This window comes from Cavia porcellus, unplaced genomic scaffold (genome assembly GCF_034190915.1).
Source record: "Cavia porcellus strain 051 isolate PalLab524CR breed Dunkin Hartley unplaced genomic scaffold, mCavPor4.1 scaffold_24, whole genome shotgun sequence".
NCBI lineage: Eukaryota > Metazoa > Chordata > Mammalia > Rodentia > Caviidae > Cavia > Cavia porcellus.
In genome coordinates, this window is record NW_026947507.1 from 36,042,212 (window position 1) to 36,061,507 (window position 19,296).

Consider the following 19,296-nt stretch of genomic DNA (forward strand, 5'->3'; position numbering starts at 1 on the left):
ACATCCCTGCGTTCCCTCCTCAGCATCATGAAAACGAAAGAAAGATGCAGAAAGGCCGGAGGGGATTCTTGTGAGTGGGGCTTCTCCTGTGGAACCCTCTGTGTGGGCCCTGGAGGGCGCCTCCTGCCTGGACGCTCCAAGAGCCACTTTCTGCCTGCTTGCCTGTGCACTCAGAGCAGGGTGGCTCAACACAGCCTGAGGCCGTAGCCCAGGAGTTCTGACCCCATGTGGCCAGGGCCAGTCCCTTCCCTCTTCATGCCACCTTGCAGGGTATAAACCCTGACTTAGAACTCTCAGGAGTGAAGCACCACTGCTTTTAAATGGGTGGGGCCCTGGATTGGAAGAATCTGCTGACCTTCGTGAAGCCAGTGTGGGTGACCTCATCACCCCACTGTGAGAAGGCCTGCCCCACCCCATCCTGGCCCATCTGCTCTTCTAGCCGCCCCAGTACCTCTGGCCCTATCATAGCCCTTCCCCTTCTGGGGAAGAGAAGGGGAGAGCAGCCCAGAGCCCAGACCTGTTTCCCTGAGCCCCTGCCATCTCAAGCAGCCCAGCCTGCAGCTCCAGAAGAGCAGGACCTTTAGGTCTGGGGTCCCTGGTTTTCTGTCCATATCCCACAGCCTGAGGACTACCTCACTCAGGTGCAGAAAGAGGATTTGAGGAGATGTCCCAGGGACACATGTGTGCCTAGGCCTTGCTACAGGGTTAGGATACAGTAGGAGGATACAGTAGGAGCAGCAGGACAAGAAAGAGCAGTGGGGGTGACATGAGGGAGGCCTGGGCCTCAGGATTAAATTCCACCACTCAGGAGGCTGAGGCAGGAGGATGCTGAGTTTGAGGTAAGCTTGAGCTAAATGGTGTGTTACTGTCTTAAAAGGAACCTCACTGTGCTGCTGGGGCCTGTCCACAGGTGCGGTCCCCACTGTCCCTCACAGATTTTCTTTCAAAACAGAGAGCAAAGGCTCCGGCTAGCCCCAGGTGGCACCTCTGACCTGTCCCATTCCCCAAGTGGCACTCTTCTCTTGCAGCAGGGAACACAGGCTATGGAACCGAGGAAGGCCCAAACTCGTGTGCCCCCAGAACAGCCCCTGGCCACCAGCCAAGGTGCAGAGCCCATGCCAACTCCGAAGCTGAGCCCACCGCCCTCTGTGAAGGTAATTGCTGAACTCCATGAGCCAAACACCTTGAAAGAGCTAAAATGACTTTAAATGCCTAAACATTTTAAAACAAACCCTACAACACAGGGCTTTTAATCCTTTTTTTTTCTTCACCCCCAGTGCTAATGCTCTTTCTGTCTCTCCCTGCTTTCTCTTTTGGGGGAAATTCAAAAGCCGTTTTCCGCCTCATTACCTGCACACTGTGAGTGATGTCTGTCGGTCCGTGCGCTGTAAATACCTTAAATCACGCTTCATTAAGAATATCTATGGTGCTATTAGAGAGCTATAATAGACAACGAGTTAACAGATGATTAAAGATGAATTCCATTTGTGTCAGTCACCAGCCAGGGAGAGACAGAGGCTGGAAGTTCTCGACTCATTATCCAGGCTCTGTGGGGCCGGGCAGGCAGGGCTGTCTGCTCTGGAGCTGGCCCGGGCCCTGGGGGTCCCAGTGGGGCAAGGTGAATGTGCTTGAGGGACCAGGGCAGGGTGGCTCTGGGGCTGCGGGGAGGAGAGGTGTGGTGTGCATGTGTGCAGGTGTTCACGTGCATACATGTGCTCACCCCCACCCCATGCACGTGTGTGAGGACCTGTGCTCACAGACGGCTGTTTCCATGCAAAGAGTCAGATGCCACTTGGAACTGCAGGAGACAGGTTTCTGCTGACTGCCCAGTAGCCAGAGAAAGGGGACGGTGGCCCAGAAGTGGAGTCTCCAGAGGTTTTGGCAGCAGCCCCAGCAAGTAGGAAGAATGGAGAGGTGTCCTTTCCTCAACTGTGTTTCCAGGAAAGACTGGGAGGAGCATCACCAAGAGACAAGGGGTTCTGGTGAAGGGGCGGGGTGCTGAGGGAACAGAGTTTCCTCTTGGAGAACTGTTAGTCAAAGACCCAAGCACCACCTTGTGCTAACCTCTCCTAGGGCAGTGAGTACCCGCCTTCCAGCTTAGCCCTGGGGACCAGAAGGGCTCCCCCTGGGACAGATGCACAAAGGCACCCCCAGAAATGAAAGGGAGGGCTGGGGATATAGCTCAGTGGCAGAGCACTCGCCTAGTAGAAAGGGGGGACTGGGTGTGGTGGTGCTTCCTGTAATCTCATCACATGGGAGGCTGAGGCAGGAGGTTCTCTTCTAGTTCAAGGCCAGCCTGGGCTACATAGTGAGATTCTGTCTCAAAAAAACACAAAACAGATAAAGGAGATGTGCAAGGTTTCAGTGTGTTTCATGGATATGAAATGACTTTTTTCATCCATCCTTTGGAAGACTGGGAATTATTCTCCCATTTTAAGTGGCAAACCAAGGCACAGGGTAGGAACAGATCCCAGCCATCTGTGAGTTAGTAGATACGAAGTGCCTTCTCCTTGCAGGATGTGCTTCTGGGATCTAAGGCCTGGTTCTTCTGAAGCTCTTTGCAGATGAGAAGGTGGAAATTCCACAGTAACAGTGGAGGAGGAAAAGCCGTGCACTCAAGGTCAGTTAGAGAGCAAAGAGGTGCCGGAAGCCAAGGCATGTGGGTCGCGATCTTGGTTGCGTCTGAGTAGCTCGTGCTAATGATGAGACACCAGCTCCTCCTGGCATCTTCTGACCCAGACAGTGTTTCAGTGCCCTGTGCCAACTTATCCTGGCTCTGCGGGTGGCGCTGATGTGTGGCATTATGCTATGCACGTCCCCAGTGCTGCTGTCACGTTCTCTGACATCCTGGTGTCACCTGCCATGCAGATTTGAGCGTGCTACTTGGCCTGGGGTGTTACTATGCTCTTTGCACTTCATATCTACTTTTTATGCAAAAGAAAAAAAAAAGATGTCAAAATCTGATGCTTCTGCCAGCCGTGGCATTGCATGCCTGTAATCCCAGCTACCTGGGAGGCTGAGGCAGGAGGATCACAAGTTTGAGATCAACTTGGACAAATTAGTGAGACCCTGTCATAAAATAAGAAATGTATGGGGCTGGGGATTTAGCTCAGCGGCATAAGCGCTTGCCTTGCAAGTGTGAGTTCGATCCCTGGTACCGATAAAAGCGAAAAAGAAATGTATGTAGCATGCCCTTGGGTTCAATTTCTAATACAGCTACAGAAAAAAAAAATCTGATTTTCTGGTTTTTCCTCATGGAGCTGACTGTGTGGCTGTTGACGTCTCCGTGACTCGAACCTGTCATCTGTCCCCATGAACGCACTGGTTTGTAACTGAGACTCAGAGAGAGGGCCTGAGTACAGCTTGAGAAGAGGATGGACTGGTGGGCATTTGATCAAGGCTGGATGGAAAGAAACTGAGAGCCAACTGGGATGGGGGGAGTGGGCACAGAGGGACTTGTGTCTGGCTGTGGCTTAATAAAAAGGGACTTGGGGTAGTGAGTGACAGGGGCAGAATGATTATGTTTTTTACTCCAAAGCCCTCCACCTAGGGTTAGGGTTAGAGGGACTCTCCAGAGAATGACAGGCACAATGGCAGGCAGGGGTAATTGGGGCCCGTGGCCACTGGCAGTGGCCTGACTCAGAGCAGCCAGACCAGAGACCACAGGGTAACCGGAAGTGACACAGCCAGGGGCTTCCTCCCTGCGTGGGCTGGTCTCCCTGCTGGGAGAACTGGGATGCCCGATGGGAAAGTCCTGGGTAAATAGCAGGAGGCAGAGCTGTGAGGGGCTGCGGCACTATTTTTTTTCTTGGTCTAAAAAAGTGCACATTTTTATGGCAAGTGTGCGTGCGATGGTAGAAAGAGCAAGGGCTCCGAGCCTCGCTTGCCACCTACTGCTTCTAGTCTTCCTCATCTTTACCGTGGAGAATCGAACCCTCCCTCCCAGTGCGGCTTGCAGAGGTGCAGGCAGGAGCCCTGGCCGGCTCCCAGGCAGGCAGGCCACTGGTGCTGGGCCCTGCCTACCAACAGCCGCAGCCTCCCAGGGCTCCGGGAGGGCGGGAGGAAGGGGCTGTCATGGCAGTGCAGTGCGATCCAAGTTTAGAAAGGAGTTGGAATAGACTTGGGTTCAGACTCCGCCGGCTTCGTGCCACGTTCCACTTCCAGGAAAAGAAACGGGCTTGTTGGAAAAAGCAAACAGACTCCGAAAGCATCTTGGGCATCCAACAGTTCTTAGGAAACAGCATTTGGGCAAACATCACTGAATCAGCAACACTTGGATCCCGTTTCCATTGACAGCCTCATGAACTGAAGAGCGAGAGGCGGGGGTCCTGGGAAGGCAATCTTTTAGGGACTGGGTCCAAATGCATCCTGGGGGATGGCCACTACCTCCTTTCTCCCATCCCCACCTGGCTGCAGGGTCCCTCAGATTAGATCTACCATGCAGGAGCCATGGGCATCGCTGGACTTCTGAGGGAGGGGGTGCAAAAGACCCTAGACCCAAACATCGGGCATAAATTCCATCCTTATCAGGCTCACATGGCCTCTAATGTGACTTTGTGTTCCAGTATCTTTGCAATGACTTTTTTGAGACAAAGTCTTATGTAGCCCAGGGTGGCCTTGAACTCTTGGCAATCCTTCTGACTTAGCTTCCCGAATGCTGGGATTATACGTATGGACCTACCTGCCCGGGTGTAATCGCTTCATGGGAATGAATGCATACTGTCGAGGAAGTGCCCTGGGGATCCACAGAGAGCTTTTAGGAAAGACTCTGGGGGATTTTACAACCATAGGGTGAGACTTGGAGATCATTTGCTATAACTTATTGTACAAAGGAGGAGGCTGAGGTTCAGGAGGACCAAGTAACTTGACCAAAACCACACAGCTAAATTCAGAGTCTTCTGCCACTCCAGTGCTATTCCACAGTGCCACCCACTGCCAGAGTTATTCAGGTCCCCACATCTGCAGCCCACGGTGAGAAGGAAAACCCTCCTCTCTCTTCCTTGCTTACTGGAACCAAATCACCAACAAAAAGCCGCTAGGAAAAGAGGACAGTAAAGAGCTCCCCGGAAAGCACAGGGGGGGGGGGCAGAGGTGGGGAAGGGAGAGAACACACATGGGTCCTGATAATTGAATCTTGGTGCAGAGAGACAGCTGGACGCTCTTGCAATTCCGTTGAGTAGAAAATGTGATTTCCGTATTGTTAGAAGTCTCTGTGGCCCAAGGCCCTGATCATTTACTCCAAGCACCTGGTGGTCTCGCGCATCTGACCCCAGTGCTCAGCTGAGCCATGGGGCAGCTAGGATCAGCCGTGGGGCAGGGAACGAAATTAATTTTCAGTCCCCAGGGTGACAGTTGGTAGCCGAGCAGCCAGGACTACATAGAGCTGGAGAGAATGGAGCAGGCTCCCTCCGGGGGGAGTTACTGAACTCCCAAAGGACTGGTGAGGAAGAAAAGAGGGGGAGAGGGAGACGGGCGAGAGAGTCTTTATTGGCAATCCCATCACTGGCATGCAATGGACATTTTCCTGCTGGAGATTTTGCCTCTCCCTGATTTCTCTTCCGAATATTTAATTTCAGACTCTTGCCCTCCACCTCCAAAGAAGCAACCCCTAGAAATGAGAAGAGCTGAGTTTCTTTTTTTCTGTCTTCTTCCTACCTGTTGTATGGCGGCAAGAAATTGCTTTGCAAAAAGGCCTTGCTCTAGTTACGTGACAAACGTGGTGTGTTTCCGGCTCCAAAGACCAAAGAGCACCCACATCCCAAAGTCTTGTCCAAAGCCAGGGATAAAGGAGAAAGCTTTGGTCGACTTTCCCTTTCAAGTAGTTGGGAAATGAACAGCAGTTTAAAACACCCCAGTGCCACCCAACCAGCAAGAGCCTAGAAAAATCTGTTTTCCAGCCCGTACTTGGTTCCAGCAGAGTCTTTTGTGAGTGTGAAGAAAATATGAATTATGGTTCCTAGCCATGCAAAGTCCTCACTATAAAAAAAGAAAGAGAAAAAAAGAATCAAAGAAAATTCTGCATGTTTCCATTTCATTTGCTCACGTGTTTAAATACACAGCAGCCTAAATTTTCCATGTCCTGAGCAATTAACAATTAAAAAAGAAAGAAGCCTGGAAGATGAGGGCAACATTGGAGAAACGAAAAGCGCTCAGATGGAAATGTGTGTTAATGCGATCACGTCTCTAACACTGCGCGCTGCAATCCCGGTCCTTCTTGAAGACAGGAGCGGGGTCTCAGCAAAGGAACAGGGCATCATTAGCACAGTCAGATCTCTGTGTCTCAGCCCACAGCAATTACCACCTGGGAGCCCACGGCGCTTTCATTACGGAGATGTAAGGGGGCGCTTACACGGAGCCCCTATATTGAGCTGAAACAAGCATTTTCTGCACTAAGGACCCCAGCTTTGTTTCAATATGTAATTGCTTTGATTTGGGTTCACATGGGACATGGCGACTTCATGACTAAGAATTAGATTAGTCAATAAATTTGCTACTTTTATGAATCATTTGTCAGCTTTCATCTTAGTTCTTTCCCACACGGGTCTCAACGGCGTAACAGATTTCTTTTTTCCCCTGGCGAGGGCCAGTGAAATAGCCCTTCGAGGCCACCTGTTCTGGGAATAATTGGCTTCTGGGGGTAGGATGAAATCAGTGGATGCAAACAGGAAGCCTGCTTCCTGCTTTGCTACTCCACGCTCAAGGAGGTCAGAGCTGGGTGCCGGAAAGGGTTGATTGCAAAGTCCTTATACTTACTGAAAGCTTTTCACTATTAAAACTCCTTAACATCTACTAATTCAAGACCCTGGGAGCAAGGAAGGTACCCTTCTGCCCAGATCACCTCAGTGCTCATTGCTTGGGCTCAGTGAATGGTGGCCCAAATCTATGGAAGGCTCTGAGCAGAAATTTGTCAGATGAAGGTAAAGAAACACTTTTTCTAGGCCTTAGGAGCAGTTGAGACTGACAGATGAGCAAATGGCTGGAGATGTATCTCCACTGGGCAACAAACCAATTGCCTTAAAAAAAAAACAAAAACTGGTGATAGTTCAGATAGCAAAGATAACAATCCCTCCCCAACACCAGAATCCAAAGACTGTAACAAACACTCACAAAAGAGAAGAAATTATGGTGGCTCCACACAACAAAGTCAATGGCTACCATGTCACACACAGATGAGTGGTATCACAGTCTTTCTCATCCAATGCATGAGTCCAAGTGCTAGAGACTGGGAGATAGGCCTTCCCTTTGGGAATTGACTGGGTTACCAAGTGGTGCTGAGATCGCCAGCACACTGGGTGAGGGCAGCACTTTGCAGGGTTCATGGTCCAGGATATTTCCACCTATGGGGCTCTAGTTTCCTTAGGAGATGGAACGTGACTTATGTGTCCCTGCATGTCATAGGATGACTCTTTTTCAAGAGGGCTTGATGGATACACATTCATGCTCTATTTGAACCTTTGCACTTTTAGGGCCTGATGCACCCTCCTCCTACACAACCAGCACAGGCTCGGGCCTTACAGGGGAAAGGGCAGAAGACAGTGACACTGCAGGAGAGACCAGTCTCAGGACAGCCCTCAGTGGAAATGGATTTGTACCTGTGCCGGTGACACCCAGCGATGTAAACACCCCCATCAACGGCCTAGGAAAAGCAGGAGAATGATCAGAGGCTGGGCTCTCGGGAAGCAGAGGGGTTAATGTCTTTCCTCCTGCTTTTCACTTAGGGAGTTTGAATTCTCCATCAAGTGATTTGTCAGGATTGTTGTGTATTTACTGTAATTACAGAACATCAAGTGCGCTTTGACGTAATTACCATAAATATGTGTAAAGACATTATAACGTGTAATTATGTCATATAATTCTTTAATAAGGCATGCAGATGAAAAATCACTCTGCACATGCTCACTTCTTTTCTACTGAAGGTTTTATTTCCTCCCTTTCTCCTCTCCTTCCCTATCTTCAAATTACAGGGACAGTTTTTCCTATTGAGGACTGATTAGCAGAAGAGTGAGGTTAGAAAGTGTGTGTGCGTGTGTGTGCATGCAAGTGTGTGGGAGCAAGAACGCACACGTAGAGAAAGACAGAGAGAGAAAGACAGAGAGGGAAAAGAAAGGCACTTTCCCACCCAGAAGTTATCATAGTCCAGATGTGAATGGCACATCTGTCTGGCATTGGTGTCCTCATTGCTGGTGGTGATGAAGTCTATGACCTGGGATCAACCCCTTCTCCTCATCTGGCATTGGCTGGGGTGACCTGTGTCCCACAAGGTGAGTGTGTCCATGCATGGCCACTTCCTTGTCACTGAGGGCCATCTGCTTTGTTGACACAGAGCTCCCGAGAGGAACACTGTGGAGAGAGCTTTGTAAAGATTTGGACAACAGGGAAATGCCCCCAGGTGGGGTCAGTAGGAGTTTTCTAGCAGTTTAGTTGGGCCGGCTTGTCACAGAGATGGAAACAGACTTAAAAGTCCTTAGCTATGGGCTCTGTGTTGAGATGGACAGGTCCATAGTTCCTCTGCCACCCGCAGGCCTTGTAGAGGCCTGGCAACCCTAAGATCTAGAATGCTATCAACATAATAGCTTGAAATTTTATGTTCCCAGGACTGAGAGTTAACTCAAACAAGAAAAAAGTGCTCTAATGAATGGGGAAGGCCTTCCCAGTAATGATACCAAGAAAGAAATCATAAAGAAGATTGACTGATTAGACTATGCAAAAATGTACACTTTTCCTACATAAAAATACTGTAAGTCTGGTAAAAAGCAAACAAAAGACTAAGAAACTATTTGCAATATTCATGACAGAGGAAATAATACTCTTAATGTGTTAAAAAAAAAAGTTCTGATGGACTATTAAGAAAAGTCTGGGTAGAGAAAAGAGGCAACAGTGAATAGAAAAATCACAAAATAATTACAAATGACCAAAAAGCATATGAAGAAAAACCAACTTAATTCACAACCCATGAGGGAGATATTATTTTCACCTATCAAGTTAGTAATTATTTTAGTAAACTACAATGTACAACGTTGGTGAAGGGTTGACCGTATAGTGTAGAAACTGGTTTAACTTTCTTGGAGACAACTTGACAATAAATATCAAAAACCTTGAAAAGGTGAATTGCCTTTGACCTATTGATTTTTTTTCTAGCATCTTATCCTGAATAATTAAAAATGTAGTCAGAGATTTAGGTCTAAGTCTAAAAAAAATTTTTAACTCTATTTATAATGATGAAGGGGAAGAATTCTCTGGGAACAATCTAGTGCCAAAAAAAGGGTTAAATTGGTCTTGCTCCCCTGCCCAAGGGAAGGGTGAATTGGTTAAAGTGTGGTAGGCTCATACCGCACTTTAAATCTATTCAATTATTGCATATGATAGGTGACATTCTTACTGTAGCGAAATTCACAGTAGCCAAAATACGAAACCTGCCTGGGTGCCCATCAACAACAGATGAATGGATAAAGAAAATGTAATACACACCAGAGTATTACTCAGCCATAAAAAAAAATGGAATTATGTAATTTGTGAGAAATTGAATGGAAATGGACATCATGGAGTGAAATGAACTGGACTCAGACATCTAAGTATGGCAAGTTTTTTCCCTACTATGTGGAATCTAAAGAAAAGCTGATATGAAAGTCTTATTAGGCAAAAGGAAGGGAGTGAGGAAGAGGGAAAGGGCATGTGATGTCAGGTAATGGGGGATGGATACGATGTGTTACACGCATGCATACAAATACCACATCGAGACCCACTGTTTTATAAAATAAACAGGCATTAATCAAAGTATATTTATAAAAGAAGAATATTTGGAAAGAAGAAATGAAGGTATTTAAAAATGATAGATAAGGATTTGATGACATGAACTGATAAACTAATATGCATAAAAATACAGACCAATATATAATGTAAGGCGCAATTATAGACATAAAACTGGAGAAATTTATACCAACATATTACCACCAGTCATCTTTTAGTGTAGGAGGTACTTAATTATGTTTCTTTTGTTCTTTTTTTTCCTTTATAAAAATAATTAGATAGTCCAAAACTTTATAGTGAACATTTGGGCTACTTTTAAAAATGGTGCACGTGTGCATGCATGTGTGTTTGTATGCGCGCACACACACGTGCACGCACACACACACACACACACACACACACACACACACACACACACGCACTTTGGTTTAATGCCCTTACCCATTCGGAGAGAATTCACAGCTTATAAAGAAGCCTCCACACTACCCAGGGCTCACTTCGCCTACTGCCTTTCACCCAGCCTCTTGCTCCGCACCACTCATTCCAGAAACCTTGCCAGCCAGGGCCAAGTTTTTGAAGTCTTCACACCAGGAATGTAGGGGTAGATGCTCAGTGTATTTTAAGCAAGATTCAAAATCAGAATTAGAGGCTAAGCTAGTGGGCCAGAGCTATTCTGGGTGATAGGCCCATGAATCCAGGACCAATGTGATGAATCCTTCACCTGAAGTCACAGGAGAACCCCAAATTGGAGGAGCTTTGGGAGCTGACTGTAGTGGGGTACAGAGTCTAGAACCAAAGAGGGGGGCAGAGGTAGGTTACTAAACCAAGCAGCCACAAGCTAACAGCAAATTCTGAAGCTACCCTAATGAGATTGTCAGTCAGTCAGTCTGTCTGTCTCACTCAGCAGTGTTTAAGGCAGCACATGGATGGACCTAGGCAGCTGTGAGCCATGAAGATAAACAGTAGGTGATGTGCAGGTTGCCGGAGGGCAGCCATCTGTGAGAAGGACCTGACTGGTAGAGGCACCATGGTATACAGGGCAGCGTAGGACCGCACAGTAGAATTCTTCTAGGAGCCAGGCTTGAGGCATTTGCTCTTGATACTATTATGACAAGTGGAGATGTCCACGTCCCAGTGGAGATGCCATCGCTGGTCAAAAGGGTATGATCTGGGAGTTGAGGTGGCAGAAGGAGTCATCCAGATTCTTGCGTTTCTTTTTATCACCTCAGATTTCTTTCTTCAGATGTTAGGCAGCAAAATAGCAAGGGCATCAGAGGAGTTTAAATGATTTTAGCAGTGAGGTCAAAGAAAGGAATTAGCCTGGATCCAATGAATGACCATTCAGGTAACTGCTTATGGTCAATTTCAAAACAAGAATGTTCTTCCTTTGCTGCCATTTTGGTAAACATAACAATAAAGGGTATAAGAAGTATGCCCTCAGTGGTAAAGGTTTAGCTTCGGCACCCATGGGAATGCATAGTATGTAAGTCACTCTGTCCTTCAGATTTCCAAGTGTGACCTCGTCTGTACTCCATTCACTATCAGAGTATCTTCAGGAAGTGAGAAAGGAAGGATACACTCGTTTTGCAGATGAAATGACTCAGAGAAAATAACTGAAGCTTAAAAGCCTCATGTGAAGTAAATCACAGAGCTACACAAAGAGGCCTGTCCTGTGGCCATCTGGTGCACAGCTCCATCTAGAAGGTGGTATTCACGTGTCCCCGTGATACCCAAGCATCAGTGAATACAAGCCAACTCCAAATTGTCATAGACCAGCTCATTCCTACCATCAACTCGAACTTTTGTGCTTAGGCTGATGAAAGCCCAGATGAGGAAGGAAACTGAGACAGTGGCCGCTTTCAGAGAAACCCATTGCATGGCCAGCAGACTCCCCAAGAACCCATGCCCAGCGGAGAGACCAAGATGGGCAGAGCCAGTGACATATTATGTCCTGAGTTCATTCGGTTGGAAGGAAGTCAGGTAACTTAGGTTGGAATGCCATCTATTTTCTTCAGTGCAGCGGGAACCTGACTGCTGAGGGGATCAATTCAAACCAAAGCCAGCAGGGACACCCCAGTAGAACCCAGGCACCCTTTCTGCCCAGCTGAGAGGAGGCTTGGGACCTGTCTAGCAGAACAGTGGGGCCGGGGTAGATGGACATGGCAGCAGGGAACACTCCTCCATAGAATACCTTCATCAATTCCAGGGTAGCTGAGGTTCAAGAGACTATTGAAAGCTCCACCCAGTTTGGGACTCTGCACTCCTTGACATGGCATTTGAAGTCCCTTTGGCCTCCATCTGGCCTCATCTCCTATTCTGTTCCTCTGTGTACTTTTCAGTTTGGACCCTACCAGTCAGCATCCCCTTTCCTAAAGCATCCACAACTCCAATGTCTCTAGCCCCTCGCCACCTTTAAAAAGCACCTATTCTCTCTCTTTTTTTTTTAGTACATAAGGTTTACACTCCTTGTGTGGACTGGAGACATGCGCATATCACATCTTAGTCCACTTTTTTATCGCCTTTTCCTCCCTTTCCTCCATCCTTTGATCTCCTTCCTATTGGAGAAAGACCTCCGTACTTCATGTTATCCTTTAGTTTGCTCTTCATTCACAGTTTTGATTTCTCTCCCATTCTTAAGTGTACCATTAAGTAGCCTTCCCTGTGCTCAGACTGCTGTGCAGCAGTTTTGGTTCATCTTGCAAAACCAAAACTCTGCGCTTGGTAAAAATTCCACACTCTTTCTTCTGCATGGCCTTGGACAACCACACTTCCACTCTCTCCAGCAATGTGACTTTTCTAGGTGCTTCACATGAGCGGAATACAGTATTTGTCTTTTTGTGACTGGCCTAGCATCATGTCCTCAAGGGCCCCCTGTATGGTGACTTGGGTCAGAATGGCCCCTTGTTTAAGATTGAAGGTTCTTCCACTCCGCAGACAGACCTCATCTCACTCTGTCCTCTATCTTGTTGATTCTGTCAACATCTGACTCCATCCCTAAACCCAGGTTGTGTCCTTCATGAAGCTGTCCCAAGCCCCTCCTCACAGGGAGTCACCCACGAAGACCTTCTGAAGTCGTGTTCTATGCCGGGCACCATGCTGGCCAACAGACACGCAGGACAGTCTCTCCCTCACAGCACTGCCAGGCTCAGCTTCCTGACCAAACCCTGGTGACTCTGTGACAACCCTGGCTGTCCTGCTGCCACGAGGTTTGCCTACTGGTCTCCACATTAGTTGTCTCCTTTGTAAGCTCTCAGGACCCCTGGGGCCCAGCACAGTGCATGGAATATAGGCACTATATTTGGAAGAGAATTAAATCTGCACCCCTTGGAATGCGGTTGAGGCACAGGAAGGCTAGTTTAACTACTTCATGTCTACATAGTGAATGAAGAGATGCAGCAAGCAAACACAGAAAGCAGAGAAAGCAAACTGTGCCCACCACATTCTTCTGCTGGACTGGCATTGGCAAGACTTGATGTCAATTACATTTGGCAGAAACTCATTGGAGAATCTTTTTAACACTTGACAAGGCACTTGATCTCGGGGTCTCTAATATCAGGCATCTATTTTCTGTTATAGAGTCTCCTAGGCCATCTAGGTTCTGAATTTTCTTGGGTCCAAAAGATGTCAGCTTGATTAAAAGGAAATACTGAGAACTAAGAGCTTCTCTTGAAAGAACAGGGTTGGGTGGGAGTGGTGGTTCCAGAATATTTCATAACCTAGGCACGCTCCTTTTTTTTGAAAGATACTAGAGATTGAATCCAGGATTTTTGCACTGAGCTACATCCACAACCATTTTCAATAGTTTTTGAGACAGTCTCACTAAATTGCTAAGATGCCCAGGTTGGGTGAACTCATGATCCTCAGTTTCCCACAGTGCTGGAATTACAGGCATGCACCACCACACCTGGCTTTCTAGACTTAATCTTTCACTCTGGTGAAAGCCTTGGGAGTGATTTGTTAGGAGCCTTTAGCCAGTGTGGAGTTGGTTTGGGAAGCAGTAACGGTCATTTTCTCCATTCCCAACAATCTGAAGCCGAAACGAATCTCTTCTAGATGTTTAGCTAAGAGCCGAGTGGGGAGCTAGAAGACTAGGGCACCTAAGGGGTGGCATTGGTTCTGATGGGAATCACAGGGGACAGGGGCACAGCAGGAACCAAGCAGAATGGCCTGGAGAGAGGCCTGGGGCTTGGGTAGCAGGAGGGGGTAAGGAAAGTCACAGGAGATGGCCAGCGTGGACTGGCTGGCTAGAAAGGAAGGTTAAAGCAGGAGTAAAGTGAGACATATGGTCAGCACAGGGACTGACCTGGGCTTTCTTATGTGACCCATGGAGCACTGTGGCAAGACTTTGAAGAGGAGGCTGGGGCAGTTTGGAAAGGTTAGAATAGCAGCGATGCCTTAGACAGGCTGGGCAGGATCCCCAGGGAACGGTGGTGGCCAGTTTTCTGTGTCACTTATAGTGAGGGTACGGAACCTGGAGATTCAACCACATTTGCCTTTTTACCAGAATGGCACCAAAAAGCAAAAAAGGGAGCTCTTGCCCCTCCTAAAAGTGAAGCAAAAGCAAAGCCTTTAGGGCCAGAGATTTAGCTCAGTGGCGTAAGCCTCTGCCTAGCAAGGGTGAGATCATGAATTCAATCCCCGGTACTGAAAAAAAAAAAAAAAAAAGCAAAGGCTTTGAAGGCCAAGACAGCAAAACTGAGAGGTGCCCACAGCCACTCACAGAAAGAGAAGATCTGCGTATCACACACCTTCTGGTTGCTCTGCTGGAACCTCAGCACTTTGGGTAGAGCAGAGGGCATATCACATACTTGACCACGCTGCCAGCGAGCACTGCCCACCATGAAGTCTGCCGTGAGGAAGACGGAACACAGCACCCTTGCGTGCACTGCTGATGTCAAGGCCAACAGGCATCAGTTCAACAGACTACAGAGAAGCTCAGTGACACAGACATGGACAAGTTCAATACTCTGATCAGTCCTGACAGAAAAGGCGTGTGATTGGCTCCTCCAGATTCTGATGCTTTGGATGTCACCAAAACAATGGGGTTTAATCTACTGGTTAACCCTAAATGCACACTTTTCTCACCATTAAAAGAGAACAGTGAAGATGGATTTGAAGGTGGCTGCCCTGGTATCCTTTAGAGGTGATTAATGTCCATAACCATCTGACTTTAACAGAAGTGACCTGGGATCATCTGAGTATGCCTGATTCATCAGTGAAGTCTCCCAGAAGAAGAAATGAGACCCGTGGACTGCCTGGTCCTCCTGGTGCCTACTCATGGATTAGGGACTTGCCTTGCCAGTCCCCTCAATAAATCTCAGATCTGCCACCTACTGGCTGTGTTCATCTGGTCGCACCCTGACTAATACAGAGACACATCACTAAGTGATGGCTTAGGGTAGAGTAAGAGGGCTGTCAATACTGATTGTACCAAAGTTTACATGAACATCACCCATGGAAGATGATGGAAGCTTTAGGAGGTGGGAGCTACTTAGGTCTTGGGGTGTCAAAGGGGATTGGCAGGCCTGGTACCTTCTTCTCCCTCTCTGCTTCCTGGCCATGAGGTGAGCAGATTACTGCGTTACGTGCCCACCAGACACCCAAAGTGATAGATCTGCCTCATCTTGGGCTGGAGGCTCCAAAACTATGAGCCAAAATAAATCTTTTTCTTTATGAGTTAGCCTTTTCAGGTGTTTCATTATGACAGAAAGCTGATTAGAATAGATGGAGGGAGGAGAAAGGAAAGACCAAGACACACTGGTTAGACAGAAGGGTCTGGAGAGAGCAGAGCCCAAGGCTGGCTGAGCAGTGGTGCCCTGGAGTTACAGGCAGGAGCTGGTGTTCCCACTCTCAAAGTCCTCCTAATCATCCAAGTATCTCAACCTATGGGGCTTGGAACAATATGATCTGTCAAGATGTCTTCTGGCTACTCTGACTCCAGATGACAGCCAATTCTCTACAAGTACATTGTCTTCAGTCAAAAGTGGGCTTTTCCTCCTAAATGGAGTAGATATATTTTCTTTCCCTCCAAGACCGAATATAGAGTCAATGGGTTTCTTTGAGGGTTTCGAACACTAAAGGAAGGGATGGAGTCAAACTCTACAAGATCTCAAACACAGAGAGATTAATCAGCTGAAGAGGAGCCAGAGGTACAGGCATATCACATAGAAGTGAGGATTCTGGCAATATTTCTAATAATTAGCACTACCCTGGACAGACACTACGCTAGGAGCGTACACAGTCATGAGCTGTTAAGCTCCCCAAGAACTCTGGTATCCATCCAGTTTATACAGATGAAGATATCAGAGTTTCAAAAGCCACATCCTTTAACTGGTTGCCATGGTAGAGACAGGGTGGGTCCAGGAACACCAGGCATCTGGCTCAAAAGGGCTCCACCTGTATGGCACTACATCTCAGGGTGATGTTTCCCCCACCTGCCTGCCACTGGTGCAAAGGAAGCTGTGTCACCTGACTCTCTAGGAAAGCGACTGTCACAGGTTTCTCAAACACACTGTCTTCCGCAGGGCATTTCTCTGTGACAGACTTTTACCACCTCCTGCCTGGATCCCTGCAGGAGCCTCTTGAGGCACCCAACCCACCCTCCTCCCAGCCACCAGCAGGATCTGCTGAGAGTCTACCTGAGCCCTAATCTCGCCCCCACTCCAGCCCTCAGGCCTGGCCCAGGTTGCACCAGGGCTCCCACTTGCTCCCTACAGCTCCTTTCTCCATGCTGTGTAATTGTGATAACATCAGTTCTCACTTATAATCAGACCAGGTGTCACCTCCTCCAAGAAACCCTTCCTCATTGGACATAGTACCCAAATAGCACTGACCCCTCCCTGCCCAGCTAAGAGGTCTGAGCTCGCTTTGTAACGTTTTCAGCAGATTTTCTTGTGTACTGGATGCTAAGTACACCTCCCCCAAGCTCTCAGCACATTAAGACAGGCACTGCCTGACTTCTGCCCCTAACCCAGTCCCGGGCAGACAGAAGGTTCAACCACCCCTCAGCCCACTGTGGAAAGCTTGGGGTTCTGTCCCGGGCTGGATTCCATCTCCACATCCACATTCGTCCCGTGCCTCAGTTTCCCCCCTGGGAGAAGGTGGGGGAAGGGTGAAGAGGGAGCCCGAGGAATCTCAATCGCTGGGGAGGAAGCGGCTTCCATTCATTAGCATTTGTAAAGGGCTCCCAGCGCTGCAGATGGGAACTGCTCAGCGCAGGCAGCTTGTTAGGACTAAAAATAGCGCCGTGTAGCACCTTCTCGCCGGCGCAGCCCTCCAAGGGGCGGTGGGGTACAGGATAGATAACCAGAGGTGAAGCTGACGGGCCCAAGCTAGAGGGTGGCGCCTGCGGGCGGGCGAACGACCCGGACCCTGGTTGTCCTGAGCGCGTGGCTGGGGAAGTGACCCCGTGCGCACCATCCGCTGGGGCCAGGCGGGGGCATGGCACCGAGGAACGGCGCAGTGGTCCTGGCTGATGCGCAGGTTCCAACGCCTGGAAGCCGGGTGGGCTGGTGGACAGCCTGGGTCCGGAGCCTCGGAAGATGGGGGGCAGGCGGGGCCCGCGGGGCCAGACGGCGGCGGGGCTGTGGGTGGGCAGCAGGCTGGGGAAGAGCCACAGGAGAGGGGGCCGGGCCCACGTCCTCCTGTGACTCAGGTCTGACTCAACGCCGTTTCTGAAACAGCCTGGGGGGCGGGGGGGGGGTGCTGTTTTTGCAAAATGACAAAACAGCTCCTGGCTCCGGGCAACTCAGGGAGAGCAGCAGGCGGCTGGGAATCACCCCGGGTGCCTCTGGCGGGCGCGGCAGGGGGACCCCTACCCGGCTTCCGCGCACCTCCCACTGGGAGACCCCAGGGCGCAACGCGGCGACCTGAAAGGGCAAAGACTGGGAAGGCGCTTCCCGGGTCTGTCACCTCCCTCCGCCTCAACTGCTCAGAAAGCCGGGGATCCGGCCCGCTGCGTGGGAACAGCGAGGGGCGCTCCCCGCCAGTTCTGGGGGTGGGGGGTAGCTGGGCGCGAAGGATGCGCCTCGGGGAGGGGCAGGGCGGCCACGTTTGGGGTGCGAGTGGCCACCGTGCAGGGGGGCTGTCGCGCTCGCTCTCCAGGTCCCTCTTCCACACCCGGGTCTCCCCCGGGCTGAGGGCATCCTCGATGCCACGCTGGTGCCCATTCAGGGCTAGCCGGAGCCCTGGGGAGTTCGCACTTCAGCTTCTGAGTTGTGCGGTTTCCAGAGCGGGTACACAAAGTTATCCTTCGTCTCCGTTTGACACGCGAAGAAGTGGGAGCCTCAGCAAACCTGGGTTATTGTCCCGCTTTAGTTGGAAAGTGAGAGAAACAAGGCTGCAAACCTTGGGTCTTCTGCTACAGGACATTTCACCGGGCTCCTAGTGCCAGACACCTTTCCCTGGGGACTCTCAGGCATTGACTATTGCTGGGTAGCGCCTATAAGCAGAAGTGAGGCCAGACTGGTGAACAAGAGTCACCCTGACTCAAGGGACACACGATCCAATAAGAAAGAGGAAAAAATAAATAAACAGATCAAGTGCAGTGCAGACTGCACTGTTTCACACGGGAAACATTCCCTAGGGGCCGGTGTCTCGGTTCTGTGGCACCGAAGCCCAAGTTGTGCTCAGGATTTGAACCCAGTCCGAGGCCAATGCCTACCCACGTGTCCCCCCACCGTGCTACAGTGCCTCTGCTGAGCTTAGCTATAGAGACTTAACCCGAGACCAAAAAAGGAAATCACTGAACAGTACATATAGTATGCTCCCAATTAAAATACAGGTACACACAGGAAGAACAATAAAAACTAAAAAAAGATGAGAATATATGTCAAAAAGATGAGCAACTTGTTTACTTCCTTTTTTTTTTTTTAAGGTCCACACTTTCTGTACTGAACATGGATTTTAGAAGAAATCAGTAGATGTGATTAGTGTACACTTTAAATCCAAAGCTTTCCAAAGGCGATGGTTGATTTTTGCCCCAAAGGAAGTAGAGGTGTCAGTCACCTTGAGAGCTGGGAAGGACCCTAAAGGGAAGACTTTATACTCCAGAGGAACAAACAGAGACTCTGTGAAGACAGAGGTGAGGACATCTGTGTGATGGGAAGAAAGAGGGAAAGAGTAGAACCGCACTTCTAGGGAAGCCCTCCCAAGCTCTAGTAACCTCCTTGGTCAGCGCTTGGAGGGGAATTCCCCTGGGGACCCAAAAGACCCATCCAGGAGAGGACTGAGATTCCTGGAGGTTATTATTGTGTGTTGTAAATCTTTTCCTATCTTTGCAGGAGAGAGAGCTGTCGGTAGGACATTAGACTGTCAGAGTTCGAGTCAGAAGGTGCCAAGTGCTGGGTGGAAGTCACGGAGGATGGGCTGCAGCCATGCACATTTTCATTAATCAAAGCCCCTTTTCCTAACTCAGTTTTACTTGTGCTTAGATCCGTCCAAGTCCCCAAAGACATCACATCAATAAGCCCCCACTTGCTCCATTCTGCCCATCTCTGTGAGGTCTCCCGGGTACCCCAGTGCTAATATCAGCCTCGGGTTATTAAAACA

At 49.1% G+C, this 19,296-nt stretch overlaps 1 protein-coding gene and 1 long non-coding RNA gene across 8 annotated transcripts in view; one reads left to right on the plus strand and one right to left on the minus strand.

Moving 5' to 3' along the window:
* Positions 1–19,296, minus strand: part of Pebp4 (phosphatidylethanolamine binding protein 4) — a 202,656-nt gene that overhangs the window by 118,004 nt on the left and 65,356 nt on the right. The window lies entirely within an intron of this gene.
* LOC134472720 (uncharacterized) lies at positions 483–3,487 on the plus strand. The gene is made up of 4 exons (XR_010042647.1): positions 483–839; positions 1,029–1,154; positions 2,517–2,620; positions 3,261–3,487. It is a non-coding gene; the product is annotated as an uncharacterized LOC134472720 (long non-coding RNA).